At 44.0% G+C, this 19226-nt stretch overlaps 1 pseudogene; it reads right to left on the bottom strand.

The window, feature by feature from the left end:
- Positions 1-12223: 12223 nt before the first annotated feature.
- Positions 12224-18395, bottom strand: LOC141083968 (E3 ubiquitin/ISG15 ligase TRIM25-like; annotated as a pseudogene).
- Between the last annotated feature and the right edge of the window lie 831 nt (positions 18396-19226).

Here is a 19226-nt window from a genome sequence, read left to right as displayed (position 1 = left end):
GGACCAGTGAGTGCTTTGGTCCCAGAGCATCCGTACAACGTAGGCCCGCGTCCAAGCACCGCCACTGCTGACAGAGACTGTGAGGAGAGTAGTGCAGGGGCCCCGTCGGACTCGGACAGTGCCATGGCCCACGTTCCTCCAGCCACATCAGTATATGGAATAAGGCTCAGCGGAAGGTACTGGAGACTGATAGCTGCTGCCAGAAGATGGGGCATTGATGACCACAGGACCTTCCTGGAAAAGATATCACGCCAGCTGTTGTCAGTGCTATCCATTTCATGGACTTAGGAATCTTTGACCCTCATCAAAACTGCCATTATTTAAACCGCAATTTCTTCACCTCACCATATCCTTTACTAACTGTACTGTTTTTACCCTGTTTAACCCATTGCCTCCCTGCTTGTAGTATTCCCTGTTATTAAACCTGTTAACCCTTGCTCTGTCTTCTGCCCATCATTGCATCCCACGTTCCTGCTCACAATACAGCCCCCACAGAGTTTAATGCACCCCCTACACACATAGTAAAATACAGCCCCCTCAGAGTATAATGCACCCCCCCACACACACAGTTTAATGCAGCCACACACTGTATAGTGCCGCCCTTTCAGAATATAATGCAGCCCTACACAGTATAATTCAGCCCCCTCAAAGAATAAAGTAGCCCCACAGAGTATAATGTAGCCCCCCCACACACAATTAAATTCAGCCTCCCCACAAACACACACAGTATAATGCAGCCCCCCCACACAGTATAATTCAGCTCCCCCACAAACACACACAGTATAATTCAGCTCCTCCACAAACACACACACAGTATAATGTAGCCCCTTCAGAGTATAATACAGCCCCCCACACAAACACAGTATAATGCAGCCCCCCCGTGAGTATAAAGCAGCCCCCCCAGACTTTAATGCAGCCCTACACACAGTATAATGCAGCTCCTCCACACAGTATAGTGTAGCAGACACACACACTAGAATACATTCACACACACAGTATAGTGCAGCAGACAAACATACATACACATACACACAATGCTTACCTCTCCTACTCATTCCCCCCTGCGTGGCTTCTACACTCTGCAGAGCATCTCAGCTCCCCTGCTGACACACACTGAGTCAGAGGCAGAGGGGGAGTTATGGGAGAAGTATCATGTGACGCTCTCTCCTCCATCACTGCTTTCAAATGTATCGGCATCTATTATGCCGATAAGTTGAATGCGGGGGAGGGGGCAGCACCGGGCCCCTCTTACAGGTCCCATAGCAGCTGCATGGTGTGCCGCTATAAGCGTCACGCCACTGGCTAGGGCCCTGGGAGGAGTGGGGGCCCTAGGCAGCTGCCTGGTCTACCTGCTCCTAACGCCGGCCCTGGGCATAGGGGAACCTCAGCCGATAATCATGGTATTACTGAAAATAAATCTCTATATAAAGAAAAAACACTGTTATTACCGCCACATTGTGCAGTAGATACCACTTCTGCAGAACATATAGCAGATTACATTGCAGTTATAGATGGTGACTTACAGCTGACGTTCTTTCTGATGGAAACGTCCACTTTTCCCGTCTTTTCCATCTGGCCCAGACCGACATGACTTCTACAGCCAGGACTCAGCTGCAGAGATTACAACAAAGACATATATGACTTCTCACATTTCCACCACCGTTCTCATCTAATCCCTGCCTGCACAACCTCCTCATCTTAATAATACCCCAATACTGAACCGCATGTGCCGTATGTGTCCTAAAGCACCTGCTGTAGAAAAACAGGGCTCCTCTTACTGCCCCACATAGTAATGCCGCCACTGTGTCCCTGCAAAAACAGTGCCCACATTTAGTACCTAGAAATAAATAATGCCACCTTTGACAGTCACAAAACTCTGACTGCCCCTATAACAAATAACAATAATGCTTCGTAAGTGACTGTGAGGGACGAGGGAGACACCATCTTGGTTTATTAATTTCAAGCCCAATATATTATCCAGAGTTCTTCCTCTGCTCTCTTAACTGTGGCCTGCACCCATGAGATAAGCACACAAATTCTGAAAAGAACAGGAACTTGCCATACGGCAAGAGAAATAGAAGTCCCAAGTTAATTAATGCAAGGAAGACACTACACAGAGAGGGCGAGCTAGGGGTTAAATACTAGCTACATACCTTTAGCCAGTGTTAGGCCCCTTCCAGAAGTCAGTGTCTCCGGTACGTGTGGTGACAGTTTTTACACGTATTGGAGATACTGTTACACGTAGACCCATTCAAATGAATGGGTCTGTACACATGTCAGTGTGCTTCCACGGACTGTGTGTCCGTGGGCAAAACACGCTGACATGTCCATTTTTTCCAGCAGCACGGACCACAAAACGTGCACACGGAGAACACACATTGATGTCATCCGTGTGCATGGAGGGCCGCCGGGGAAGAATCGCTACTGTATGCGCTGTTCCCCGGAGGCAGGTGCTGAACATGGCTCTCATCATTCTCCCCTGCTCTGCTGGCGATTGGCACAAGCAGAGAATGATGAGAGTCACTAAATGAATGAAAAACCCGACATGAGTTCCCCCTATGTTCTTGAGCCAACCAGGCAAAACTCACAGTTGAGGGCTGCAAACCTCAGCAGTCAGCTACAGCAAGGTTGGCGCTAATTAATAGAGGGGTCCCCAAGCTGTTTTTTTAATTATTTAAAGAAAAAATAAAAAAAAAAAAACGACGAGGGGTCCCCCCATTTTTGACTACCAGCCTTGCTAACGCTCACAGCTGGGGGCTGCCATTCTCAGGCTGGTAAAGGGCCATGGATATGGGCTCCCCAGCCTACAAACAGCAGCCCACAGCTGCCCAGAAAAGGCACATCTATTAGATGTGCACATTCTGACGCTTTGCCCGGCTCTTCCCACTTGCCCTGTAGCGGTGGCAAGTGGGGATAATATTTGTGAGGTTAATGTCACCTTTCTATTCTAAGGTGACATCAAGCCCACAGCTTAGTAATGGAGAAGCATCTATAAGATACCCATTCATTACTAATCCTATAGTTGTTAAAGGTTAAATAAACACACAGCCAGAATAAAGTCTTTTAATGAAATAAAACACCACACAGTATATTGCCCCTACAACTTCCCTATACACAGTATGAGGGGCCCACAGCTTCCATATATACAATATTTTGGGTCCACAGATTCCATATACACAGTATGATGGGTCCACAGTTCCACTATACACAATATATTGCCCCTACAGCTCCCTTATACACAGTATGAGGGGTCCACATCTGCCCTATACACAGAATGATGGACCCACTGCTCCCTCAAAACACAATATACTGACCTCAACAGTAGTCCCCAACACTATATATAGGAGGCTTTCTCCTGGATCTTCCTCTTACGATCCTACAGATTCTGGACTTTTATTTGAATTTCTGCTTTTTAGGATCTAGTTGATTGCGATATTTTAACATTTTCTTTCTTTTGTTCTCAGAAGCCTCATCTAGAATTTCCACCTGACAGGAAAGGTATAACTGCTTGAATACTTTTCTCAATTTTTTTGGGGGGACATAAGTATTTACATCTATTTTTCTGGCTAACACGGTACCACAATATTATTTTGTATTGTACATCACCTGACAGTAAGGCTAGTTTCACACTAGCGCTTTTGAGCGCAGCGACGGCCTGCGCAAGGCCGCCGCTAAGCCCCGCCCCCTGCCGCGCCTCCGCCGGTAGCTCCGCCTACCGGCGCATGACGCTGCATGCGCCCTGCGTCCCCTATCTTTATCACTGGGGGCGCAGGCCATGCGCAGTATGCGTTTGGCGGCGCATGCGTCCTTTTGACGGTGCGCCGACCTGCACCAAACGCAACCTGCTGCAGTTTGGTTGCGCCGGCGCAACGTCAAAAAGGCGCATGCGCCGCCAAACGCATACTGCGCACGGCCTGCGCCCCCAGTGATAAAGATAGGGGACGCAGGGCGCATGCAGCGTCATGCGCCGGTAGGCGGAGCTACCGGCGGAGGCGCGACAGGGGGCAGGGCTTATCGGCGGCCGTGCGCAGGCCGTCGCTGCGCTCAAAAGCGCTAGTGTGAAACTAGCCTAAGACACACACAGACAAGCCGCGTCCTGCGGGCAATAATACTTCAGAAACTTCTTATGGAGGGAATATTTTTTGTTGTCAAATAGGGTGGCGAGTTCTGTTAATATATCATCCACTGTCTTATTGTGGGCTGTCAGGTGGTTATCACATAGGGAGGTCTCACTCTGCTGACAGGATTTCACAGCCGGTACAGGAGACTTTGTACAGTAAGTACAGAAGATTCTGGTCTCATCCATATCAGGCTGAGTAGATGAGAAATGCTCCACTATATTCTCCAGCTTCCATTTGTTCTCCGGGGCTGGACGCATCGGATATTCTGCTCTGCAGTCAGGACAGGAATACTCTCCAGCCACCTCCTGCGCATCCAGCGCACTCACAATACACGAGCGGCAGAAGTTGTGTCCACATCTTAGGGATACGGGATCTGTATAGAGGCTCAGGCAGATGGAGCAGTTCAGCTCATCCCTCAGCTCAGCAGACGCCATTGTAGTATGAGAGAGCAGGAACAGAAAGTGAAAGAGTTTCTTTCCTTAAGGGCTCATACTCACTTGAGAGAAACTCGGATGAGTGCCGGTGGCAGTGCCAGGTATTGACGTGCGAGACTCGTCCGAGTTTCTCGCAAGTGAGTATGAGCCCTAAGAAGGGTGGAGAGTCTGGGCAGGATAATTAACCTCTACAGCTTGATGCTTGTACTCACAACTGATTCACACTTAGGAAGAAACCACCATCCATGAGGATCTCGTGTAGGATTAGGAGTTATTTAGACTCATGAAGAGAATCCACCAACAGTTCAGGGAAGGAGAAGTAAGCAGAGGACTCATTAAACTTTATTGCATGCAAAGAAGGACCTTCGCAAATGTTGCGCTGAGTGAGCTAAAACTCGTCTCTGCCTCTTCCTAAACAGTTAGAGTCCGGTAGATGATGCTGTATGTGGCTGATGAAGGGCTCATCGTTAGGTCTTATTTAGACAACAGTGAAATCATGAACCATTGTCCATCTGTGGTCTCATTCTGATTTTCATCAGTGTTCGGGCTGTTTTTACCATCAGTGTTTTATTGGTGATTTTCACAGATGATTGTGAAGTTTCTCCTGTCTGATACGTTAGTCGCACTGACATGGTCTGTGATTTTTTTCAGACCCATAGACGTAAATTGTTCATTTTAGTCTGTGATTTGTATAAAAAATCAATATGTTGCCAGATTTTTTGCAGACCACTCGGTCCACAAAAAAACACGGACATGTGAACAGCCCCATAAAGCATGTACCTGTCCATCTGTGAGAACCAAGGACAGATATCAGAGGGGCGGTGGCAGTGAGGGAGATTCAGCAGACGCCAGGGACAGCGGGACGCAGACCCAAATCCGGAACTGTCCGCTGTATCCGGGATGTTTGGGACCTGTGCATTTATTATTTTTGTTCATTCATATTTGTAGCAGTGAGAACATTTCACCTTCTTTATATGAGGTTTCTCTTTCTTGTGAGACGAGCTGTTGCATTTTTTAACAGCCATTTTTCCAAACCTTTCTGTAAGGCCGTGTTCACATGTAGCGTAAATGTTGTTTTTCTCTGTTGCCCCTTATCTACTTGTGCACCAAACTGCACAATAACTGCACAGTAACAATCTCTGATTATTGCGTTTTTGTTGGAGTTTTTTAATACCTTTATTCCTTTTGGTTGTCTTTGGTGCAGATGTGAAACCGTGTTTTTAATTTTTTTTGTACTACAGAAAATATTTGATTCTGCATTAAATATACTACTGTTTTTATGTGTCCTTTTCAGGAACCTCATAAAGAAAAAACGCCTCAAGACTGCAGAATTCAGCAGCGTGTTTAGACCACAGCGGGCAGGAGATTATATGAAATCACATCCACTTTGCTTGGACAGTTAAACGCAGTAGATTTTTCTGCACAAAAAATAGATCAGAAAAAATGCAGCATTTACGCTACGCGTGAACACGACCTAACTGTGCAATCAAAGTGGATGTGATTTCATAAGAACTGCTGCCCACTGTGTCTAAGACCATGTTCATATGTTCAGCATACCCAACTGTTTAAGAAAAGAAAGAGGAAAAAATTATGCTGCACAGAGTGCGGCGTGGCTAAGTTTGACCGGGCCCATGGCTACACCCCTAACCACGCCCATTCACCATTTCGTTCTACCCTGGCAGGAGACATTCAGCAGATGGCCAGGACTGTCCGCTGTATCCAGGTCGGCTGTCTAACAAACAATCAATCCCAGCATGTGTTGTGGTTGTCTAACAGCCGTGAGGACTCTAAGGCTGTGTGCACATGCTGCGGATTCACCTGCGGAATTTTTCGCATGTATTTGTGTAAATCCGCAGGTCAAAAGACCTGCGGTTTATCTGCAGATTTCCTGCGGTTTAGCCTGCAGGTTTCCCTTGCGGTTTGACACCTGCCATGGAGCAAGTGCCAAACCACAGCAGAATCTGCACAAAGAATTGACATGCTGCGGATTTGAAACCGCAGCAAATCCACACAGAAAATTCTGCAGCATGTGCACTGCGGATTTCATTTCCCATAGACTAAAAGGGTACTGTACACCACTGCGGATCCGCAGGGCCAATTCTGTTGCGGATCCGCAGCAGAATCTGCAGCGGATCCACAGCAGAATCTGCAGCATGTGCACACACCCTAAAGGCTCATTCACAATTTAGTATTTGGTCAGTATTTTGCATCAATGTTTGTATGCCAGGAATGGAACTTACTGAGAAAAAATATAATTGAAAGACTGACTCCTGTTCTTAGTTTTGGAGACACTCTTGGTTTTGGCATACAAATACTGATCAAAAATTCTGATATGTGAATGAGGCCTAATATGTAGTTTGAGCATGCTGAAGGCACTCTGTTAGCACATGAGCATGCTCACCTTACCGAGCACGTTCTCTCATCACTAGAAGCCGCATTTTTAATATGTTTTTTATAGTACAGAAAAGCTTTGATTCTGCACTTAATAAAGTATCTGCAGTTTTTTTACATGTGTTTTTTTAGGCTTCACATAGAAGACAAGAGATAAGGAAACCGCAGAATTCAGCAGCGTCTTTAGTTCAATTTTCATTAAATCACATCCACTTTGCTTGGAGATAAACAGCAGAATTTCTGTGCAGAAATAAAGCTACATTTATGCTACATGGGAACATAGTCTAAATGTCTAAGCAAAGTGAATGTGATCTCATGGAATCTTCGTCCCCTGTGGTCCAAAGATGCTGCTGAACTCTGCGGTTTTGGCGCTTTTTTCCCACTATAGACTTCTATTTAAAGCCTAAAGAAAAAGAAAAAAACGCTGTTGCATTTTTAATCTCAAATCAAAGCTTTTCTACACTATTAAAAATTGTTAAAAAGGCAGATTCATTTCTTCAGCAAATAAAGGTAGCATTTGTACTAAGTGTGAACACGGCCTCAACGTTATATGTTTGCTACATTTTTTTGCGCTTTATGTTAGAGCCCCCATTCACAGGCAAGGACCCGACGTACGACATAACTGTACATATGTGGTGAAGGGGTTAAGGAACACTGGGGATATAATTATAAGGGCCTCTGACAAAGATGGAGGAGCCGCTATCTAGGATCTCACTACAAACATCTCTGAATCCCAGCAAATATCGGGGGATAAGACATTATAAGACTATTTCCTCCATTTATCCAATATCGGAATGTGATTTTAGCAGCAGAGAGTTTCGAAATTCTAAATAAAAGACAAATAGATTTTTTTATTAATAAAGAACTCTACAAATACCTCATTGTTATTATTTGCCAAACGTGCATAAAGATATTAATAATCCCCAGACGTCTCGTCATTTCATGGACTGGGTCAGTAACTTGTAATTTATCCCACTACATCTATTTATTTCTTCAGTCCTTTGTTTCACAATCACCATCATTTTCACTGGATTCCTTCCATCTTATACATGAATTTGGTCACATCTGAACCATCTCACTGTGTAATTTTCACTTTAGATGTCATTTCTTTAGACTCTAATATTCAGCCTAATTTGGGTGTAGAAGCCATAGAAATATATTTGTACAATAACAGAACTTTCCTGATTAGGGTTTTGATCTAGGGTATTAGTTTTATTTAGAACCACAATGATTTTTTTTCTTTAGGGATGTGACCTACCGGCAAACAAGGGGTCATGCGATGGGGTCTCGTTTCACGCCCGGTTATGTAAAATTGTTACTGGGGCATTTTAAGTCCCTGTTCATCATTCGCATCTGTTTTTATAAACCTTTTATTGATTATTTATTTCTCATTTGCTCAGTTACTGTTCATGAAGCTGAATATTGTGTTCAGTGATTGACATTGACCCCGTGAGGTCTGGTGTTTAATCAGGCCTATTAGTCTGTCCAATTTCTAGATCTCACAATCACACAAGATTCTACAGACAAGATTGTATCCTACATTCAGCTTGGGACAGCTCATAGAATCCCACGGTTTGCAGTATCACCTCTATGCCGATGACACGCAGATCTACCTATCTGGACCCGACCTCACCTCCTTACTGACTGACATCCCACAATGTCTGTCTGCTATCTCAGCCTTCTTCTCTGCTCGCTTTCTCAAACTGAACATGGACAAAACAGAATTCATCATCTTTCCCCCATCTCACTCTACCCCTCCACCAGACCTATCCATCAATGTCAACGGCTGCTCTCTTTCCCAAGTCCCGCATGCCCGGTGCCTTGGGGTGCTCCTCGACTCTGCGCTCTCCTTCAAACCACATATCCAAGCCCTCGCCTCCTCCTGCCGCCTCAAACTCAAAAATATTTCCCGGATCCGCTCATTCCTCAACCACAAAACCACAAAAACACTAGTGCACGCTCTTATCTCCTGCCTCGACTACTACAACCTCCTACTCTCTGGCCTCCCCTCTAGCACCGCTCCAGTCCATCCTACACTCTGCTGCCTGACTAATCCACCTGTCTCCCCGCTATTCCCCAGCCTCCCCCCTATGCCAGGCCCTTCACTGGCTTCCTATTGCCCAGAGGATCCAATTCAAAACACTAACCATGACATACAAAGCCATCCACAACCTGTCTCCTCCATACATCTGTGACATGGTCTGTAGGTACCTACCTGCACTCAACCTTCGATCGTACCAAGATCTCCTTCTCTACTCCCCCCTTATCTCTTCTTCCCACAACCGCATACAAGACTTCTCCCGTGCTTCCCCCATACTCTGGAACTCCCTACCGCAACACATCAGACTCTCACCATCAACGGAAACCTTCAAGAAGAACCTGAAGACTCACCTGTTCCGACAAGCCTACAGCCTGCAATGATCCTCGGTCTACTGAACCACCGCACGACCTGCTCTACCCTCTCCTACTGTATCCTCAACCATCCCTGTAGACTGGGAGCCCTCGCGGGCAGGGTCCCCTCTCCTTATGTACTTGTGTGTCCCTTGTCTTACACTTGTATGTTACTCTTGTATATATTACACTTGTCTATATTTCCCCTTTTCACATATAGAGCGCCATGGAATAAACAGCGCTATATAAATGTGTAATAATAATAATACATATTACTTAGAAATGTGGATATTATCAGCTTTCTAGAATTTGGTGGTGGTTGTCTCCGGGAATGGATAAAACATGTGCCATACTGCCAGTATCGGGGAATCAGAAAGAATGACACCTTAGATGTGGACTTTAAGGCCACATGCACACATTGAGTATTTGGTGAGCTTTTTTACCACAGTATTTGTAAGCCAAAACCAGGAGTGGGTGAGAAATCCAGAAGTTGTGCAAATGTTTCTATTAAGCTTTTCCTATGACCATTCCACTCCTGGTTTTGGCTTACAAATACTGGGGTAAAAAAGCTCACCAAATACTCAGTGTGTGCATGTAGCCTAACACACAGGCATGTCTCCTACAAAGAAAGGTTTCTGACTAATGGCGGCCCTGAAGATATCCTTACAGATGCCTACAGGAAGACCAGACGGATGTCCCAGAAGGAATGTAGTAAAAAGAAAAGGACAGGAGATTAGATAAAGAAAAAATGCTAAAACTACTGAAAGTATGTCTGAATTTCAATTTTGTCTCATCACCTCATGTAGTGAAAGCTGAGCCTCCGTTAGGAAGATATTATGCCGGCATTGGTTCATTGACTATGGCGATCCGATTCTAAAGAATTTAATTCCCAATAAATCAAATATGATATTTAGGAAATATAAACCCATTTTGGCAACGAGACCACAACATTTTTTGCCTCTCCATTGTTTTAATGAGTCAGCTTTCAAAGGTGGAGCAGCCGTTTACACAAGGACTATCACCTCACTATAAGGCTATGTACCCACTTATGCAGAAAATTCCTGACTGAAAACCGGACTCCTTCCCAGGAAATCTGCGTTTTTTTTCTGTTCATTTGTTATGCGTTTTTTTTCCAGAGCATCTCCAGTCTCATAGAATATAGTTAGAAATGCAGGTTTTTCTGTGAAATTAATGAGCATGCTGCGTTTTTTTTGTGGAAAAAAAGGCATCAATATGCACAAAAAGTACAGAATTCATTAAAATTTATGTGATGCTTTTTGTAAGCGTTTATGCAGGTAAAAACGCTTAAAAAGAAACGCAAAAAAAATGCTTAGGTGGGTACACACCCTTACACAGTTTTTTCGATGAGGTTTTAGGAGGCCACATTCCCGAGATGAGGAATTGGGAACTTTCTGATTTGTAGATTTTCTGCACTAATTAGCTAAATTACATTTTGGAGTGTGGCTTTTTATATGTGTTTTTATAGCATTTTTATTTTGGGGTTTTTATCTTTTTGGTTTGTCAAGCTTTAAATAAAGCTGCTTTGTTTTTTAAACTTTCTAGAATTTGACATAACTTTGACATGGTCATAGGATCATGTGTTTTGTGCCACAGATTTTCCACATCTACCATAATACAATTCTAGGGAGAAAATCGACACAAAACTCAGCAGAGCCGCAAGAGGAATTGACACAATGCAGAAACACGCACCGTCAGTCAGATTACTCTGCGTAAAAAGGAAGCACAGAGGGTAAGAAATCTCTATAAATCTCATCCACTTTGCTGGAACTTTAAGGCTATGTTCACACGTTGTGTTTTTTCTGTTTTATGCAAGTTTTAGCTGCGTTTTACTGTACCAGCAAAGTCTGGGAGAGTTCAGAAATCTCCTGCACATGGCTCGGTTTGTTTGTCCTCAGTATTTTGTGAAATACCTCAGATTTTGCAGGATGCAGCATGTCATGTCTTTCAGCATTTTCCCAATATTTTTCACCAATAGAAAGCAATGGGTGGTGCAAAAACAATGAAAAAAACGCAGGTATCAGGTTTTGCAACTTTTTTTGTTGCCAGAACCTGATGAAGGGGAATTAGATTTTTTTTATGCACTAAACTTTATCAGCATGCACAAGAAATAAATGTACAAAAACACAGTAAAAAAACACAACAAAAACTAAGCAAGACCTGCTTTTTAAGCAATTTTCTTACTGCCGGGAGAGCAGATTGTGCCTGTGGACAAAAAAATCACGCAATGTGTGAATACAGTCTAAGACGTTGCATTTTTTATTCAGCAAAAATACAACAGAAACTCCTCGCGGCACCGAGAGCTGATTGGTGGAGGCGAGAGTCCTGTAAGTAGAATTTGTACCTTTTATATATTTACGGCATATACTTTCCATATGTCACAGACCCTGAGAATGAAGGGGCCACAGAGCTGATTTAGTGCTGCGTCCACTCATTCGGGGCGCCACGGACCCCTGATGTGCCCCCGTCCACTGTGGCCATACTGCAGCTTCTGAATTGGTGGAGTCCAGAGCTCTGATGTGGAGGAGGCTGAACTAATGCTGCAGGCCCTTTATTCTCAGAATCAGTGGGGGTCCCGGGAGTCAGAGTGCTGACATATCCCAGCTATATACCATCACTTTATCAGATAGGATTAACCCTTTACTGAACAAAAATTATCAGTCTCAGGACAATTCACCCATTAACATTTACATTCTGCTCAATCATTGATTCTACATCTGATCTACAGGGAAGAAGAAAAAAACAGTAGGAACAATCCCCCCATGACTCTGACATATACATTGTATTATTAAAGGGCCCTGCTGATAACTCACTATATACAGATGTGTCCATGTGACAAGGAATAATGTGATGTGGACGACATCGGCCTCAGCTTCTTATTGTAACAGAGGCTCCATCATTCACATAGATGATAACATGTAGGGGTTCAGTGAAGGAGGCGGTGAACGTGTATAATTGTTTGATGGGGTCACACAGCTCATAGAATGACAGACGCCCTGCCTCATAGTCTAAGAAAACACCAAGTGTTGGACATGTTGGCTTTACACTGAGGGCTAGTTCTATGGAGTTTTGCCATACATTATATCCTCCATTATACATATCCAAACTCCATGATTTATCATTATATCCAATGGCAGGTTCTTCTTCATTTTCTATACTGGGATAGGACAATCCAATGGCACAGTCTCCTATCTGGTCCCATTCTACCTCCCAGTAATGTCGCCCTGAGGAGAGACCACATCTGCTTAACACTTGGGAGCAAGTCACAAATCTCCCTGGTGATTCTGGTCTCTCTTGTTCTTCTTCTGAAACTGTTGCCGTTTTCAGATCTTCAGATATCTCAACATAATCATGAGCAGTGTCCACATCCAGCAATATGTGTGGGACATGGATCCCGAGCTCTGATGTTACATTTGTGACAATATCCCTCATAGATCGGTGTAAGGTCAGTGAGATCAGAGCCTCATCCAGATCCTCCTCAGAACTGACCTCTCCACGATTTCCCCCTCTGTCCTAGTCACCTCCATGATTACTTACTGTAATGTCACTTTCTTGTTAGGCCGGAGTCACACTGGCGAATAAAACGGACAAATGCAATGCGATAAAAAATCGCATTGCATTAGTCCCAATGTTATTCTATGGGGCAGCTCACATCACGCGATTTTTTATCGCATCCGATCCTCTGACCGAGACAATCGCAGCATGCTGCGATTGTCACCGATTTTCGGATCGGATTCGACAATACAAGTCTATGGGGGCGAGAAAAAAAGGGACTAAAAATGGACCCAATGTGTGAGTTGCGATTAAATCGCACCCGGTGTCCTTTAGCAAAAGCCGGCAATTCTTTATTACAATACAGTAAAATCACAGAGACCGGTTAAATAAAGAGAGAATGAATAGATCTAGACACAATAAATTATATATATATATATATATACACACAGTGGGGAAAAAAAGTATTTAGTCAGTCAGCAATAGTGCAAGTTCCACCACTTAAAAAGATGAGAGGCGTCTGTAATTTACATCATAGGTAGACCTCAACTATGGGAGACAAACTGAGAAAAAAAAATCCAGAAAATCACATTGTCTGTTTTTTTTTTTCATTTTATTTGCATATTATGGTGGAAAATAAGTATTTGGTCAGAAACAAAATTTCATCTCAATACTTTGTGATATATCCTTTGTTGGCAATGACAGAGGTCAAACGTTTTCTGTAAGTCTTCACAAGGTTGCCACACACTGTTGTTGGTATGTTGGCCCATTCCTCCATGCAGATCTCCTCTAGAGCAGTGATGTTTTTGGCTTTTCGCTTGGCAACACAGACTTTCAACTCCCTCCAAAGGTTTTCTATAGGGTTGAGATCTGGAGACTGGCTAGGCCACTCCAGGACCTTGAAATGCTTCTTACGAAGCCACTCCTTCATTGCCCTGGCGGTGTGCTTTGGATCATTGTCATGTTGAAAGACCCAGCCATGTTTCATCATCAATGCCCTTGCTGATGGAAGGAGGTTTGCACTCAAAATCTCACGATACATGGCCCCATTCATTCTTTCATGTACCCGGATCAGTCGTCCTGACCCCTTTGCAGAGAAACAGCCCCAAAGCATGATGTTTCCACCACCATGCTTTACAGTAGGTATGGTGTTTGATGGATGCAACTCAGTATTCTTTTTCCTCCAAACACGACAAGTTGTGTTTCTACCAAACAGTTCCAGTTTGGTTTCATCAGACCATAGGACATTCTCCCAAAACTCCTCTGGATCATCCAAATGCTCTCTAGCAAACTTCAGACGGGCCCGGACATGTACAGGCTTAAGCAGTGGGACACCTCTGGCACTGCAGGATCTGAGTCCATGGTGGCGTAGTGTGTTACTTATGGTAGGCCTTGTTACATTGGTCCCAGCTCTCTGCAGTTCATTCACTAGGTCCCCCCGCGTGGTTCTGGGATTTTTGCTCACCGTTCTTGTGATCATTCTGACCCCACGGGGTGGGATTTTGCGTGGAGCACCAGATCGAGGGAGATTATCAGTGGTCTTGTATGTCTTCCATTTTCTAATTATTGCTCCCACAGTTGATTTCTTCACTCCAAGCTGGTTGGCTATTGCAGATTCAGTCTTCCCAGCCTGGTGCAGGGCTACAATTTTGTTTCTGGTGTCCTTTGACAGCTCTTTGGTCTTCACCATAGTGGAGTTTGGAGTCAGACTGTTTGAGGGTGTGCACAGGTGTCTTTTTATACTGATAACAAGTTTAAACAGGTGCCATTACTACAGGTAATGAGTGGAGGAAAGAGGAGACTCTTAAAGAAGAAGTTACAGGTCTGTGAGAGCCAGAAATCTTGATTGCTTGTTTCTGACCAAATACTTATTTTCCACCATAATATGCAAATAAAATGAAAAAAAAACAGACAATGTGATTTTCTGGATTTTTTTTTCTCAGTTTGTCTCCCATAGTTGAGGTCTACCTATGATGTAAATTACAGACGCCTCTCATCTTTTTAAGTGGTGGAACTTGCACTATTGCTGACTGACTAAATACTTTTTTTCCCCACTGTATATATATATATATATACACATATATATCTCTATAATAATAAATGCCCTAAGCAACTTCCGGTTGTAACAACTTCCGTCCAGTTGTAACCGTTGACGCTACCGCACACCTCTTTCCATGTTAACCCTCAACACACACACTCCACTCACCTTTCACCATCTCCACTCACTTCCACTCACTCTTTCACTCCACATATGACCCTTTCTCTCACTCCGTCTCTCATACTCACGCCGTCATCGCCGCTGATCCACGATCCCCGACATCTTCTTCCGCCGGCGCCATCCTGGATCCAGACGTCCTCCACGCCGGCGACATGTTCTTGCGGCGATGCCATTTTGGATCGGCGAAATCCCGCGACAGTCAAGATGGCGTCGGAATCCAATGACGGAAGGTAGGTATCCTTCCGCACTGTATTCCTCCGCCACTTAAAGTGAGACTAGGGACTTTTTTTTTTTTTAAGTGGCGGAGGAATACAGTGCGGAAGGATACCTACCTTCCGTCATTGGATTCCTGCAGCCCGTAGAGAACGGCAGCAACAGCTGATGCTGCAGTTCTCTACCCAAGATTGTCGTGGGACACACTCGTGGACTGCTTCGGATCGTGGGTGAGTATTTTTGTGGTTTGTTATGTTAATATTTATTCCGTAAAAGACAATGGCTTCGGGGAACAATGTGACAAGTATTGGTAAGTATGTTACTCTATGTTATATGTACTGTATGTCTATGTATGTATTGTATGAATGTATTGTATGTAGTATGTATGTAGTATATATGTGGTATGTATGTAGCATGTAGTATGTATGTCGTATGTATGTAGCATGCATGTAGCATGCAGTATGTATGTAGCATGCATGTAGTATATATGTAGTATATATGTAGCATGTAGTATGTATGTAGTATGTATGTGGTATGTATGTAGCATGTAGTATGTATGTAGTATATATGTAGTATGTATGTAGCATGTAGTATGTATGTAGTATATATGTAGCATGTAGTATGTATGTAGCATGCATGTAGTATATATGTGTTATGTATGTAGCATGTATGTAGTATGTATGTGGTATATATGTGGTATGTATGTGGTATGTATGTGGTATGTATGTAGTATGTATGTAGCATGCATGTAGTATGTATGTAGCATGCATGTAGTATGTATGTAGCATGCATGTAGTATGTATGTAGCATGCATGTAGTATATATGTAGTATGTATGTAGTATATATGTAGCATGTAGTATGTATGTAGCATGCATGTAGTATATATGTGTTATGTATGTAGTATGTATGTGGTATGTATGTGGTATGTATGTAGTATGTATGTGGTATGTATGTAGTATGTATGTAGCATGTAGTATGTATGTAGCATGCATGTAGTATGTATGTAGTATTTTTTTTTTTTTTAACATTTAACACATTAGCCGGATGATGGGACTACTACTGTCCCATCATTGGCTAATGTGTCAATCACTGTCATGGTAGCAGGCATCGCCAGATGGGACTTGTAGTTCCATCGGACGATGCTTGCACAGACCCCCGGACATCAGCACAGCCCCCCGGCAGGCCGGCACAGCCCCCCGGCAGGCCGGTACAGACCCCCACAGGGTGCACAGACCACCGGCAGGCCGGCACAGCCCCCCGGCAGGCAGGTACAGACCCCCACAGGGTGCACAGACCACCGGCAGGCCGGTACAGACCCCGGGCAGTCCACACAGCCCCCCGGCAGGCCGGCAGAGACCCCCGGAAGGCCCGAAATGACGGCGCATCATGATGCGCACACACCACGCATCATGATGACGTCAGGCTGTCAATCAACTTTGAACTTCCGATTCCGATGCCGACTTCCGATATTGAAAAAATATCGGAAGTCGATATCGGAATTCCGATACAGCAAGTATCGGCCGATACCCGATACTTGCGGTATCGGAATGCTCAACACTACTGGCTATATGTTTTTCACATTGTTTGAATGAATACATATATTATATATATATATATATATATATATATATATATATATATATATATATATATATATATATATATATATATATATATATATATATAGTGTCTAGATCTATTAATTCGTTTGTGTGGGGAAACCTGTCATTGGGCTCCATTATATGTCCATTTTGCTATCCTGTGAGAAAATCTCGCCAGACGGATGTCAAAAGGATCCTTACATGCGATTAAAATCGCATCAATGAAGAAAAATTGCATCAAAAACGCATCACTGGTTAAGATACCTTTGTGCGATTTCGGACCGTTAAAATGGGACCGTTTTTTTATTCGTTGTGTGTGACTCCAGCCTTAGAGTCTTATTGGGTCGATGACACAACACTTCACCTCCACGTGACACATCTTCCTGGACAGTTCGTCCTCCTGTATTTCCAGCTTCTTGATCAGATCAGATATCTGGGACAAAATCTTCTCCTCCTGCCTGGAGACCTCACTCAGCGCTTTCTTTTCTGCCATTTCCACTTGCTCTTTGATATTAATAAATCTCTTACTGATGTTCTTCCTCTTATCGGAGGCTTTCTCCTGAATCTTTCCTTTATGATCCTGCAGATTATTGATTCTTCTCTGAATATCTTCTTTCTGTGGATTTAGCTCATTCAGATATTCCCTCAGTTCCTTTTTCTTCTTCTCAGAAGCCTCATCTAGAAGTTCCACCAGGTGTCCTCGGTGTTCACCAACCAAACAACAAGACACATACAGACAAGCCGCATCCTGCGGGCAGTAATACTCCAGAACCTTCTTGTGATGGGAACATTTTTTGTTGCCAAAAGTTCTTGTGGGATCTCTTAATATATGATCCATTGTCTTGTTGTGGACAGTCAGGTGGTCGTTACAGAGAGTATTCTCACACTGCAGACAGGATTTTACAGCCAGAACAGGAGACTTTGTACAGTAAGCACAGAAGATCCTGGTTTCCTCCATACCAGGCTGAGTAGACGAGAAATGCTCCACTATATTCTCCAGCTTCCGTTTCTTTTCCGGGATCGGGCGCTCTGGATATTCTACTCTGCAGTCAGGACAGGAATACCCTCCAGCCGCCTCCTGTGCATCCAGTACACTCACAATACATGAGCGGCAGAAGTTGTGTCCACATCTCAGGGATACAGGATCTGTATAGAGGCTCAGGCAGATGGAGCAGTTCAGCTCAGCAGACTCCATTGTAGTGGGAGAGAGCAGGAACTGAAAGTGGAAGAGTTTCCTCCCTGTAGGAAGGGAGGAGAGTCTGTGCAGGATAATTAACCCCTACAGCTCCATAGTTATTATCACTACTAATCCACATTTAGGAAGAAAGCTCTTGGGGTAGGTGCACAGTGTCAGTAAACTCTGCGGATTGGACGTTGTGTACTTGCTCAGCATCTGCACGGTTCAGTGAGCGCATGAGGATTCATCTGCGTTCTATAGCCGGCAGCGGACATGTGCTGCATGCAAAGAGCAGCCGATTACTGTTCGACTGCACATACCCTTACTGATCAGCCATGAGGATCTGGTGTGGAGTTAGGAGTTGCAGTTACTCCACCTCATCATATTAGGCCTCATTCACACATTAGTATTTTTGATCAGCATTTTATCAGTATTTCATTGCCAAAACCAGGAGCATCTCCAAAACACAGAACAAATCTTTCAACTATAGTTTTTCCCTGTATGTTCCATGTTTTTTTTACAGGCTCGGAATAAAAAAAATGCACCAAAATTGCACAATTCAGCAGCATCTTTAGACGCACAGCGGGCAGAAGTTTGGACAGTTGTCCTCTTCATGCCCTTTGACGTACCCATACGTTAGAGTCAGATAGGGATTACCAACTTTAGATGTATGGATACGTCATGGCAATTGGAGCTGTGCCGGCATGATTGCCACCGGGAGCTCAGCATAAAGGAGTTGTCCATTAAAAGGACAACCCTTTCCTGAACTAAATATTTGGCCCCAATTAAGTACAAAAGCTTATACTCGCCTCCATGCCAGATCAGTTTGAGCGGTGTTGGTGCTCACAGTCCTGGGACTCTCGTGTGGTTGTTGGGACAAGTTAGTAAAACACACAGAAAAGCCGCATCCTGCGGGCAATAATACTCCAGAAACTTCTTATGGAGGGAATATTTTTTGTTGTCAAGTAAGGTGGTGAGTTCTGTTAATATATGATCCACTGTCTTATTATGGGCTGTCAGGTGGTCATCACATAGGGAGGTCTCACTCTGCTGACAGGATTTCACAGCCGGTACAGGAGACTTTGCACAGTAAGTACAGAAGATTCTGGTCTCCTCCATATCAGGCTGAGTAGATGCGAAATGCTCCACTATATTCTCCAGCTTCCATT

This window comes from Dendrobates tinctorius, unplaced genomic scaffold (assembly GCF_039654945.1).
Source record: "Dendrobates tinctorius isolate UK_male_01 unplaced genomic scaffold, ASM3965494v1 ptg000022l, whole genome shotgun sequence".
Lineage (NCBI taxonomy): Eukaryota > Metazoa > Chordata > Amphibia > Anura > Dendrobatidae > Dendrobates > Dendrobates tinctorius.
The sequence above is the reverse complement of the archived record's forward strand: the minus strand, read 5'-3'. Positions and strand labels throughout refer to the sequence as shown.